The sequence below is a fragment of the Biomphalaria glabrata genome, chromosome 3, assembly GCF_947242115.1.
Source record: "Biomphalaria glabrata chromosome 3, xgBioGlab47.1, whole genome shotgun sequence".
Taxonomy (NCBI): Eukaryota; Metazoa; Mollusca; class Gastropoda; family Planorbidae; genus Biomphalaria; species Biomphalaria glabrata.
Genome location: NC_074713.1, coordinates 9,812,562 through 9,826,470, shown reverse-complemented (window position 1 = coordinate 9,826,470; position 13,909 = coordinate 9,812,562). Strand labels below are relative to the sequence as shown.

Below are 13,909 nucleotides of genomic sequence, written 5' to 3'. Positions count from 1 at the left end.
TATCTTCAAACCTCTGTTCTGAGTTAATCCCAGAGGTTAGGATGAAACAGCATGTTTGACTTGGACATCAGTAGTTAGTGAAATAGTTGGGAATAATCTCTCTCTGTCTCTCTCCCTGTCTCTCTCTGTCTCAGTCTCTCTCTCTGTCTTTCTCTGTCTCTTTCTCTCTGCCTCTCACTCTCCGTCTCTCTGTCTCTCTTTTATTAATTGTGTTTTTTACTTTTTTTAAATGGTATTTTCATTTTCTTTGCAAGTAATTAAAAAAGATATATCGCTCGCTTCTCTCTCTCTCTCTCTCTCTTTCGTTCTCTCTCTCTCTCTTTTTTCTCTCTATCTCTCTCTTTCTCTCTCTCTCTCTCTCTAAAATTCTTAAGTCTCCTCTTTTTAAACTTCTGTACCTAGTTTATCTCTTTATGTTCTATATTTATATATTTATATTTATGTACTTATACTTCCCCCCCCCCATACACACTATCTATCTCTTATCTTTACTTCTCTTTTGATTATCTTTGTCCTATTTCTCTTCCGTTAATTCTCTTTCTTTCTATCCTCTGTCTATGTACCATTCTCTTTCTCCTTACTTAGTACCTCACCATACTGCTCCTTCTCCTAGCACTAAACTTACTACTTCTGGATGTACTACAACTCTATATTGAGGGTCAAGTATTTTCAAATCGCCAAAGCTGACATTACACTACCGCCGCTGTGGGTGTTAGATTCGTGGCGATGGTGAGTCTATATACTATGAAGATAGTCTCCTACAAACATTCATGTCCCACAGTGTTATGTGGACAGAACGCGCTATCAATGTTCTTAAAACACTTCACATCTTTTCCCGTCTCCTGTCCAGCCCCTGCATTATTGTTTGAAGACATAGCACCCTGCTGGTTAGCGCCCATGTGATATCACTAAATGTCGTATTCAAAGTCCGTCAACTATGGTGCGTCTCTATACACACTAATAATACTAACTAAGTGTCTCACAAATCCAATACTAGAATCACTGACGTACAATTGGAAAGTGGGTCATTAGATTTAAAGAATTTGTAACAGAAATACATTGAGGTATTTAGAAGAACTATTAGAACAGATACTATAAGGGGCAAAGGTACGCTATTGGCGCGTAAACCAGCATGCTTCGGTAGCCTTGGCTTAGTTGGCTAGCTACCCACCTAGGAGAAGGAAAACTCTGAATTCAAACCTCTACAGCTTAGCAGCTATACCCAAACTTTGAGAGTCGACATTAAGGAAAAATCAGAAGCCGGCGACCCTATGACAGCTTGCTGCAAATAGTTCTACACCCTGGCAGAGCGTGGTTTGCCCTAAACTTGCACTTCCCTAGGGTAGATCAGCTCCATGGAGAGGCGGAAGTGCTGAGTGGGTGATACATTGCGTCCAGAGCTGATGCCCATGCAGGTATCTCAGTTCTAGAGTATGATAACATAGTCACTTATTGACTAAAAGGAGGCCTTAGATTTAAAAGAAATATAAACTGTAGATATAGAGGTGTAAGGAAGATCGCAATAATGTTTCGACCACGAGATCATCGTCGGATAAACAAATGAACAAAACAAGTGACATTTTTATTCTTTGTTGATTGTTTGCTAAATTGAGTTTTTTTAAAATAAAATTTAAATGAAATCGTAGATAATAAGCTAAGATATTTATTTGAGACGTCAGAGCTTTGTCTCCAAACAGAGATTGACAGAGAGAAAGACTAAATAAAGACATTCTGGTCTTCTTCGTTATTACGTTCCAGCTGGGAGGATGTTTCAATGTGAAGTCATAGCTCCACTTACAAAGTAACCCCCCCAAATGAACTTCTTTTGTCTCCCGCTCTACTCCCCCCCACAACCATCAACAACCGCCCTGTCCCCCCCCCCCCCCCCCATCAGCAGAGCCCACTCAGGCGAGAGTCATCATTTTCCACGCTTGGTTAAACTCCAATATCAAAGACACATTTGAATGTTTGGACACAGGCGCTCGGTCAAAAAGCAGAACAGTTCATCTGTCCACCCTCCTCAGTCCATCGCCCCCCCCCCAGTCCATCGCCTCCCCCCTCCCTTCTTTCTTTCAACTTTTTCGTTGATTGTGATTGTAATGAACGTGGAAAACAGAAAAGAGGGGTGGGGAGGGAGAGACAAAAGGAGTGCAAGAAATTTTTTTTTATTTTGTGTTTTTGTTTTTGCAACGAATTTCTGGATGAGAAAAAATAGTCCATGAGAAAAATTGTGAAAGTTATTTGGTCAAATGAAAACAATTTTTCTCGTAGTAATGAGTTTGAATCCTGGTTTGGCTTGAGATGATGGAGCTTTCAAGTGGAACTTTTTGGAAATGTTTCTTTTAGATGTTATTGCATTCATTTAAGCATTGAATTAGAGAGCCTTATCTTATAAAATACAGACGTTAATTAAAAATAAGATGATAATGTCCTACGCGTATCCCTCGTCCTTAGGTCTATGGGGATTCAATGATAACTTTTCATTTATTATTACACCTATATATATTTTAGTATGTGATAAGGTATATAATAATAATAATAATAATAAATATAGCTTTTATATAGCGCTACTTTCATGCTTATAGCATGCTCAGAGCGCTATATATATTATATACTCAGAGTTCTGCATACATCGTTATTTAATTTTGTTAGCTCATTTTTGCAATAAAAAAAAACTTCATATAAATATAATGTGTATTTTTCTAGAATTTTTAACATTATTTATCAAAAACTTAAAATTGTTTACTACTTTGTTTTGTCTCCAGTTGTGTGAATTTCATTGTGCAAGTCATATACTAGCAATATAATCCCATGTAGACTTGTTCCTCTTATCACACATCTTTCTTTTGTTCTAGGCCAGTGTTTCTCAAACTTGTGTTCCGCGGAACACTAGTGCTCCGTGAGGCCTGAATAGGTGTTCTGCGAACTACTGGTATAATTAACCAGTAGACTACCATGAGCATTAATCTCTCGTAAAAAATAAGCAAAGTGTTCCGTTAAGGAAAATGTTTGTGAATTAAGTCTTTGCCAATTCGTTGTTTTTCTTAAACTATTCTTGTAGTTAATACATATTTCTAGTGTATGTATTATTACATAACAAAACTTAAATTTCCGCCATCAGCGATTTGGGAGACAAATAAATGACTCTTCTTAAAACATCTTTTTTTTTTTATTTCATTTTTGCTTTTCTTATTGACCTATATATGTATATTATACCTAGTTTGGACATGGAGATGTCTTAATACTACACATAAATTTCTTGAAAACCTTCAAAAAGATGAAATAAGGTGTTGTTTTGTAAAGTAGTTATAAGAAAGTATGGTTGTTTGTTTTTTTTAAACCTTTACTTATGTAACATACAATTTAATATTTAGATCTAGATCTAGTAATTAAACATCGAAACTTAGATCTAGATCTAGTAATTAAACATCGAAACTAAAAGTACTCTCGTCTCATAATTATAATTTTTCAATTTTTAGATTCAAAATCTAGATCTAGAAAGATCTAGGCAATCAATCATTTCAATATACAATCTAAAATCATACAATGATTTAAATAACAGGTTTGAATAATTTCGATCTAGGATTCTCGAAACATTATCTCAATGGAAACTAACAGGAAATGGCTTTATATCATAGATATGTGTAAATTTATACTTCAGTGATTAATATCACTGACTAGTTATAATCCGCAAAATGGGATTGCATTATTTCGAAACTTTCAAAACTAGAGATCACTAATTTGTAAGACAGAAAAAACAACAACACGACTTTCTAAGATTCAAGGCGACTTCCTTTACAGCTTGAAAAAGAGTTACGTACATAACGATCGGATAAGCAATTAATTTCCGTTGTCCAGTCCAGGTATAATATATATAGGTCTGTGGTTTTTCATACGCGGTATTTGTATTTTATTTTAAGCTTATGCTTTTTGTTTCAGGAATTATTCTTATTTTTTCAGGTTCTTAAATAATTTATATTTCTAATCTGAGTTCTTTCCCTTTGTTTTGTTTTGCATAACTTAGAGCGCCCTGGTCAGATTTCTGTTTACATTCGGAGGGAGCTGGGTATCTTGAAAAAGGCGCTAGAGTTGCCTTTGGGCGCTCGGCAAACGCAACATTCAACATATTGTACCCCAACGTTTTGAAATGATAAGTCGTTCAAATCTTTCTCTTTAGACATATGCAGAATGTGTGAGAACAGTTGCCAACTTTGAGATTTCCATTGGGACTTTGAATAGGGATTTGTTCACGACAGTAGGAACTGTATACCAAACTGTTTTAAATGTTACTTTAGTGACAAAAATAAAATGCAGAATACAGAAATTATTTTACAAAACAATCAACAGTTGTACTGACTACGTGGTAAAGCGATTGGCTTCCGAGGGTCTAGAGTCTAGAATCTACATGAAACTGGGATTTCGAAATTCGTTTTTTTTTTAAAGACGCCCCTGGGTACCTGACAAATGCGGTTGGTCTTTGTGTTGGCCACATGGCACTATTGGTCCCATATAAAGGAATTTCTATTTATTTTATATTGATACATAAGCTGACAAAGTTTTTTAAACTTCAAAACAACACAGATCATTGCTCATGACGTGATACAGTGACGTCAGTTTCACGCGAAGACACATTTTAATTAGTTTTGACCTCTGCTTTTGCATAATTAATTAAAGCAGATCTAATGATCTTGATTAATTAACCCCATTTAGACACGTGATTAAGTCTGGCGGTATCAAGATGAAACTGTATCAGTGCACGTCTCTCCATTGGCCAGTCAAAGAATCTTTCAATTGAAAAAAACAACAACAATAGTAATTTGTAGACCTTTTATTTTTTCGTCTTTTAGCTGCTAAAAATAGAAAAAAATAAAGTGCTTCTACATACTTTGCCATCTATAAGCCAGAGGTCATTTCTATAGCCTACTTTCAACGAGGGTGTGATGTGGACTGCACAACGACCAACCCCTTTTAGTTTCTAGAACTAATGTCAAGTTTCCTTTAAAGTTGGGTTGGATCAGGTGCGACCTAGGTATCTAGAAATTTAAATTTCAAGTCTTCATCAATATTCGAACCCGAAATGCTCGGTTCGGTGGTCCAGTGCTTTACCAATCAACCAGCACGCCACCTACTTGTTATAAATAGGTTCTTATTTCCTATATTGAATCACAAAGCAATTAGAGCTCTACAAAGCTCCGATTGCGCCACAAGGTCCATAATTGCCCCACAAGGTCCATAATTGCCCCACAAAGTCCACAATTGCCCCATAAAGTCCATAATTGCCCCACAAAGTCCATAATTGCACCACAAAGCCACGCCTTGCTCTATATGGCTTAACACCGCCTAATTATATTAGATTGATTGTGTTTTCAATATCACATAGTATCTTATACTAAACAATTTCGCTACACATATTAAGGTACACCGGAAGTCACTCAATATTTGTTTGCTTAAGGGCAGGGGAAACACTCGAAAATGATGGTTTTGGGAAAAACTGCAAATTTTCAAAAGAAAATAATAAGAAATACACAAGTAGATACCTTTTATATAAGAGTATGTTTACAAAACAAAATGGCCGCCGTTGCCATAGCAACAACATTTTCAACCTTTTTTTTTTTCTAGATTTTTGATAGGGTACTCATACATAACATTCCTGTATAATATCATTAGATTTGAAGCACAAATAAAAAATGTGGTCTCTAAGTGTTTCCCCTACCCTTAAGTGGGAGACACACAGTTTGACGGCTGCATCCATTCCTTAAGAAGCAGACAAAGGGTATATTTCATTACATATAAATTAAATCATTGGAATCGTTGCTTTCCATAGGACAGCTTTAGACTCTGATTCACCGTGAAGTCTGACGAACTAGTTTTGTTGTTGTTTTGTAGATTTAAAGTTGTCCAAATGCATGAGCGGAATCTTTGAAAGAAAATCAGATTTCAATTTGTCGAAACTATTCCTATCAACAATAAAGAATCGGGATCACAAGTGCGGGCGCTCTCTGTCGCCCCAACCGGGTGCTTTTTTTTCTTTCTCAGCATTGGTCTTTCACTAATCAGAACCAAGCACAAAAATGGCTGCAGTCATCCGGTGACGCCATCCACCCTTTGTTTATGTGTGGCGCCCCAGTGGCCCTGTTTGCTTTATTCAATCGCATCATCTCCTCCCTGCACCCCCTCCATCGGTAGCCCTGTCCTTTGCCCAATTCTTCCACCCTCTCTCTTTCTAGTCCTTTACCCCCCCCCCCCCTTTCGTCCAAAGGCCTAAACCTTGATTGCATCACGGAGCCCACGAGTCGGCTTTCCCCCATTTGATTACAGTGCGGGATTAGAGAAGCCCTCCTGTGCGATTGGGACTGATTAAAACTCGTGAGTAGAAAAAAAAAAGTCTTTTTTTTTTCGGTTTCCTCTTTCTTGACCCTCTGACTGCGAATGTGTATGTGTGTGAGAGAGATAGTGAGGGAATGTTTGTGCGTTAGTGTGTGCATGTCAATGTGAGCAGAGGCGACGTTCAATGGGGGTGAAGAATGGAGGTTTAACGAGAGGAAGAAGAAAATCTTTGGAATTTGGAATGGTGTCATCTAGATTAATTCTAACCAGACCACAGTTAGGCCGTTAATTGTGACAGCGTGACAGTGGACAGTTGTGGACAGTAGTGTTGACTTATCCGTTGGTCAGCAATGATTATGTCTGATTTGAGGTCAGTTGAGTTTTTAAAACTTGAAGGAGATGCTTGGACTTATGTTAAGTCATTTAGCCGACTTTCTACATTGGGCGTCATTATCGTTCGCACCACTCAACATTTGCACCAAACTGCACTCCGACTTCAACATCCACACCATGGCCTCTCTGAGACTGAAATCTACTTACTAAGTTGGAGAAAGAAGAAGATTTGGCTGATGGCTAGCAATCATTTCTTGCATAGAAGCCATTGCAATCTAATAGAGAATTTCTGATTTTTTTTTTGGCAATAAAAAGAGTAGACCGAAGAGTAAGGACAACACCATTCTCAAATCTTATGTCCAGACCCCACCAGATAATTATGGGTGGTAAATAAAAGTGACTGCAATAAACAACGAAGCTGGCTTAGACCCTAAACGATATGTATGGGATCTGAACATTCTTGGAGTGAGGAAAACCTTATAGGGCGAGAACAGGCTTGCAGATATAATGCTCTGGGGAGACGACTATTTTGTCGGGTAGACTTAACGGTAACAGTGAAGAAAGAGCTGTCATCACCTTAAAGCTGTCAAGATGGTATATAAGTTTAAAGCATAAATAAAGCTACGAAAAGTTATGTTTAGTTCCATTCAGATTAAAACGTTACAACTCTTTATTTAGCAGTGACAAAAACTCCCATAGACCTTCCGATGTTGAGGAGTAGAATGACGTCAGTAATAAACTACAGGTAGGTATCGTATCTCTCAGCTCCACACCAAAGACTGACACGAAATCAAACCGAACTTATTCAAGATCACGTAATTCTTACATGATTGCAATCCTACTAAATATATAAAGACAGTCAAGGCTCTAGGAATCTAACACAGAAAAACATTACAAACATGAGGAACAAATGAACGTGTTTTGGTTTAAATTATAGAAAAGTTAACGACCCGTTAATCTGTTTGTTTACTGTGGCCTTGCTGTCTTGTTGAACTACTGAAGCAAAGGTGAACTCGATTTTAAAAAACACTAAGCAAGTTGATGTGTTTATGAACTCTGAGAAACGGCTTTTAAGTCAGTGAAATATTATACTAACAGAATGAAATACTGTCGATGTCCAACGTTGTTTAAAGTACATATACCTTCAGAGGCTTCTGACATAGCCAGTAAAAGATCTTTGCGGAGATCCTTCTGGAGACAGCTTACCGCCCAGCGCACAGAACGGCGCTGGAGGATCTAAGTCTAAGTAAGATGTACCTTCAACACTGCTAGGCTGTCAAACACAAGTCAAGCAACTCCTTAAGGAACTGACTTATCTGTTGTTTATTGCCTGTAAATTATGCAATCTCGAAATGTAATTAAGTCGTACGTCACTATTCTAAAACTACACTCTAACTAGCACTGCCCCGTCGAGATTTAGATCATAATAAGCTAGTGCATGCTATTAAATGTAGAATAAGACTCTAAGACAGTCTAGGAATAATAACAAGAGTTGAACATTCTTAGACTTCGGTTGCTAGAGCCGAGTCTGTCTGATGACCATTCTACAGACCATTGGTCACAGATTAACTTTCCCTTATCTCCTTGGAGCCCCAAAAGAAGCCTCTCACGTTGAGCAGAGAAGGGAGCGTAGCTAAGGAAAAGGGGGCGGTGGGGGAGCGAAAAAGGGGGGGGGGCAACGGACAGGGCGAAAACACTTGGGCGCGTCAGAGCAAGAAAGATGGACGGGGCGCGCGGAGATAAAGTCAGATTTAATTACACTCCAGTAATCACTGTTGCTTCTTTCTTCGATCTGGAAGTGGGAGGTGGGAGGGGGGGGGGGTTCCTAGAGAGGAGGGCTCACAGTATTTGGGTGGGAAGACGTGGAGCGGGACTGAGGGAGGTGGACGAGCTAGTAGAGATGCCATGTGACAGAAATGGACGTAGGCCATCTGACATGACAAGACAGGTGACATAGATGAAGACAGTTATGACAGTAGGCCATCTGACATGACAAGACAGTGGACGTAGATGAAGACAGTTAGGACAGTAGGCCATCTGACATGACAAGACAGGTGACATAGATGAAGACAGGATGATGTAAAATGTGATGATTTGCGTCTCGTAATGTCGGTGAAACAGTATTTAACCCTAAAGGTTAAGTTTAAACCCAGACCTCATATTATTCTTCAGAGGAAAGGCTAGGTTTCAACCTAGAAATATCAAACTTCATTAATAATAATTAGCATATCTAATCATTAATGTTTGACAGCTACGACATTAAAAACAAGAACATGAAAAAAAAACACTTTTAAAGAAAAGACAACTTTTAAAAACTTGACCTCGAGTCCAAAGATTAATCACAAGTTCTACTTATAGAGCAAATCAAAATAGTAGGACAGGTTCAGTTTAAAATAATCAAAGAACCAGCATCACCGAGGCACAATAGTGTCTCTTTCAAAAACCAAAACGATGGTTTACAATAATATAATACATGTCATGACAATTAAATGACGTCATCCATGAGACACACTACTGTCTCGTATCAAAACAAAAGATGTCTTTCACACAAAATATATATATAGGGGAGGATAAGAGACTAAGTAGACATATACTATCTACATAATCCAACTTATTACTAACAAATAAATAAAGTCTACTTACCTCGTCATCGAAACACTCTTCCCATAACAGTGGCGCACTCCTCTTGAGTAACACAGTAAGAGCACAACAACACATGTATTAGTGTTACATTATAGAGACTTTGTTCAAAATACACTGGTCAGCTCAAAGACTCAAGAGACAGTGGCAATTGTAAATAGTTAACAGGGACTTAAATCAAGTACTAAAGGGGACTAACTCTTATTGAAAAAAAAATTAGCTACCCTTATTGTCCCTCTTGTCACAGGGATATAACAATATACATCAATTACACAATTTATTGGGAAATCCTTAGAGCCGCTTAAAGGCCCGCTTTTGATATCCGGGTATTACCAGGTTCCTTCCACCCTGGTTCCACCCACCCATGTTCCTCCATGAAATTTCAACTTGAATAAAGGTATTTTTAGAAAAATACTAAAAAATTCATTGTTAAATGCTGAATAAAGAACAAGACAGCATGTATATGGAACCAACAGGGAGTAAATGTCTAGAAGCGGTCCAATATCGAAGCACTGTTGTGGTTCAATATCGAAGCACTGTTGCGGCCCAATATCGAAGTACTGTTGCGGCCCAATACCCCTTTCAGACCTTGCGATCTATGGCACAGACGAAGTAAAGGTCAACGGCTAACGAGCAGGGTGTCATGTGGCTAGCACTACGACAGACCGCGAGTCGGCTGAGGGGTAAAGCATCCAAACTGAGAAGCCCCTGGTTCGAATCTCGGTGAAAACTGGGATTGTTAATTTTGGGATTTTAAGGACTCCCCTGTCCATCCAACTCTAAAGTGTACCCGACTTTAGTTGGGGATTGCCCTACACTCCCACTGGGAGTCACAAAGATTAAGTCAAACGAAAAAAGTGAGCCATGATAGAACGTCTGAAACGCCTGGCAGTGCTGCATACAACTCAGGTCTTATTTACAGGAATACTATCAGAAGTTCAATACTAAAATGTAACTAGGTGAAACCATATCCCGTAATATTGTTCTTAACGACTGCGCCTTTTTCAAACATAGGCGTTAGCAAATAGTTTGTTTTCCAAGTAATGGAAGAACTCCCAGAAGCCATGGCGTGTAACAAATTCAGATTTGAACTGACGAAGACACGGCAAGGGCTGTGACTCACATAATTAGGGACAAGGGGAGAGAAATCGTCGCTCATTCCCAGAGAAAATTTATGTGATTGCTGCTGAAGGTGCCCAGAAGGAAAAAAAAATACCCCCCCCCCTTTTTTTTTTCCCAATGTATAAAAAAAAATTATTTGTTTCACACACTCAAATTTGTTGTGAATTTAACCCGGTGTGGACGTTCGGATTCAATTTGTCCTTGCGACATTTTGTCGACACGTGCTTTCAATTAGAACAAAACAAAAAAAAATAAAAATTTCCGGATGTGAGGAAAAGAAAAATTAGAATCGAGAAATCGAGAAAATAAATCAAACAGCAGGTCAGACTTTGTTCAAAAGTTGTCAGAGCATAATGGAACGAAACAAGCTAATCTTTTTTTCTTTCGAAACATAAAGAGGGAAGGGGTTGGTTGTAGGCTTAATAATAATAATAATAATAATAATTATTATTAATATTATTACGAATGTCGTTAGTTGTGTGTGTGTGTGTGGTAGATTTTTTGTAGGCCTATGTGTGTGTATGTATGTTATTAGGAAAAGGTTAAACAAATGACAGTTGTATCAAACCAGCCAAAACATGCAGATTGAAGAACATTGTTTTAACTCTTTTGATTTATTTCCTTTTCTACAGCTTGATCTTCAAGACTCAGTTCGGGGCAAATAGCCAACGAGGAACATGGTGGAACGAAGCTTACTAAAGGATAAGTTAAGTGCTAGGAGATAGTTCTTTCCCTTCAGCTCTCTTTTGTAGCGTTTACAAACTACATCTTCCGCTGATGACTAGAAGTAATGGTAAAGCTTTACAAGTAAACTGTCCTAAAGAGTCTGTATATGTCATCCCTCAGCCTAGAAGCGTCTTTGGATCATCAGAGATAGGATAAGAACCCCTTGGCACTAGCTATGGCTGAAATGAAGTTGCTCACTTATCAGTTCCTCCCTCTTCAAAAGCCGACACAGTTTAGGGTCAGATGTATCCCAGGCTCCCTGGGATGTAAACTGACTTAGGGTCGCCGACTCCTCGTTTTTCTTCAGGGTTGACTCCCGAAGCCTTTCCCATATTTGGGTATAGCCACAAGGTTATGGAGGTTTGAATTCAGAGTTTTCCTTCTACTAAGAGGATAGCCAGCCAAGGATCCTGCCCGACAAAGAGTTTGTATGTTGCTGTAAAATGATTTAAGCTATGAAAAATGTTAATGAGTGTTCGTTGACAGAAAGGCTACTTGTTCGTTAGTATAAAAATTCTTTGCTGGTAAAAAAAAAAAGCTACTTGTTCTTTTGTGTAACCGCAACCTATTCGTTCGTTGGTGCAACAGTTTTATCTTATCTTATCTTATATAATACAGACGTTACTTCAAAAAAGAAGATGATTACGTCCTACGCGTCATGCATTCAGTCATGCTTATTAACCAATGACTTAAATTCTGCCTAGTCACTGGTTTTAATAGCACTCTAATAGTTTCTTGTTGGTTGCTGCAACAGTTTCTTATTCGTCATAGTGACAGTAACTTGTTCATATGTATAACAGCTTCTTGTTCGTTGGTATAAGTAATTATTCGTTGGTGTAACAGCTACTTTTGATATTCCAAAAAAAACCCCGTGTAGCCTACATTTATTTACTTCAAATATAGGTGAGAAAATTGTATGCGCATAAATATTAACATTTTAAAAACAATAGCTAATAGTCTCTTGATGCGTATCAGCATCTTATGTTATATAACTGTCTCTTTTAAGTACATCCGTGAGAACCAGTGACCCGCAGAGGCTTTTATTGCCCCTTTATTTTTAAAGCTATTTATTCTTGCAGGTTTAAAAGTGTTGAAACAAAGCATCAAGTCTCTTGGACACACATTTCCTGTATGGAAAAACAACTTTTACTATTACAAAACTACAAGCATGCATGTGTTCAGCACACTGGCATACACATATTAATCATATACACACACATAAATACACATAAACAGAAACATTTTATCCAGATCTTCCTCCCAAGGCCTGACATTTGACAATCGATCAGGACAGCGTTTGATATGGGGGGGGGGGGGGGATCTGTCCTGACGGAGTATACTTTGCTCAAGTCGTGGAAATGTCCTGTCTGTCAGTCGGCTATCATAGCGACCTGTCTGCGGTAAGACAACATGAGTGACGTCCTGTCTTAACGTCTTACTTGTAAGCAACCATCACGTCATTCAAGCAAGCAGTATCGTCATTTTTGTTTGTTTTGTGTTTTCTTTTTTTTTTCTTATTTTTTTTATTTTCTTATTTTTTTTTAATTATCTTCGTTTTTGACCTAGACTAGTATAGTTTATGTTTTTTGTGTTTTGTTTGGTTTTGTTCTGTTTTAGTTTGTTTTGGTTTGCTCTCTAGTATAGTAGTGTTTACAAAATTTTGCTCATAATTTTTTTGGCGGCAGTTGCCAGAATTTGGTTTACACGTTAAAGGCCTTTAATGGAAACATTTACGGATGTAATAGATGGGTGTAGGAATTGTGCATATGAATGTAATACTTGTGTATGTGTATGTAGGAATTGTGGATGTATATGTAGGAATTGTGGATGTGTATGTAGGAATTGTGGATGTGGGGATTGTCTATGTGTATGAAGAAATAGTGGATGTGTATGCAGGAATTATGTATGTGTAAGTGGGACCTGTATATGTAGATGTAGGAGTTGTGTTTGCGTGTGTAGGAATTGTGCATTTGGTTGTTGTATTGTATTTATGGCAGTAATAATTGTTTTGTGGTTGGCACAGTAGCGTAGCTAAAATGGTGTTAATGAACAAAGGCCCATGATCAAAAGGGACCCTCCTAACCATTAGTACCGGTATCGCAACAAGTAAATATAATAATAATAAAGTAAAAGAAAGTAAAGTTTAGAAAAAAAAAATTTAATAGCAGAGCGTGGTTTCGATCCACGGACCTCTGGGTTATGGGCCCAGCACGCTTCCGCTGCGCCACTCTGCTCCGTGGAGTTACGTCTTGTATTTTCAAAGACTTTACTCTGGCTGAGTAGCTAGATCGAGGTTCACGTTTTGTGTTAGCCTTTTTCCTTCCTATTCATTTCCTTTCTTGACCAAACGTAGACTCACAACACTGGATCCTCCTACAAGGGGGTCGTCGATGTTAGCTCTTTTAACAAGCCAAATGTAAAAAATAAAATATATAAAAATAAAAAAAAATAAAAATTAAATAAGAAAGAACTGCACATTTACAGCCATACATATCCATACTGTAATATTTATCTTTTTCTTTATAAAAAAATGAAAAATTAATTATATACCATTAATTAGAGAAGCCAGCACCATATTCTTAAACCAGTTGCCCACGAGTACTTGCTAAAGTACGGTACTGGGGTTGGAATACATAAACATGCGGTCGTAAATCTGTTTTGTTGTTAGTGTATCCTCTTTCAAATTTAACAACAAAATGAAATGAAAACATTTTTGGTTTCTTGTAGACGGTGTTACTTTACAAACCTTTTACAAGACAGA

At 37.8% G+C, this 13,909-nt stretch overlaps 1 non-coding gene across 1 annotated transcript; it reads right to left on the bottom strand.

Moving 5' to 3' along the window:
* Positions 1-13,310: 13,310 nt before the first annotated feature.
* On the bottom strand, positions 13,311-13,382 carry Trnam-cau (transfer RNA methionine (anticodon CAU)). The gene has a single exon. It is a non-coding gene; the product is annotated as a tRNA-Met (tRNA).
* Positions 13,383-13,909: the final 527 nt, after the last annotated feature.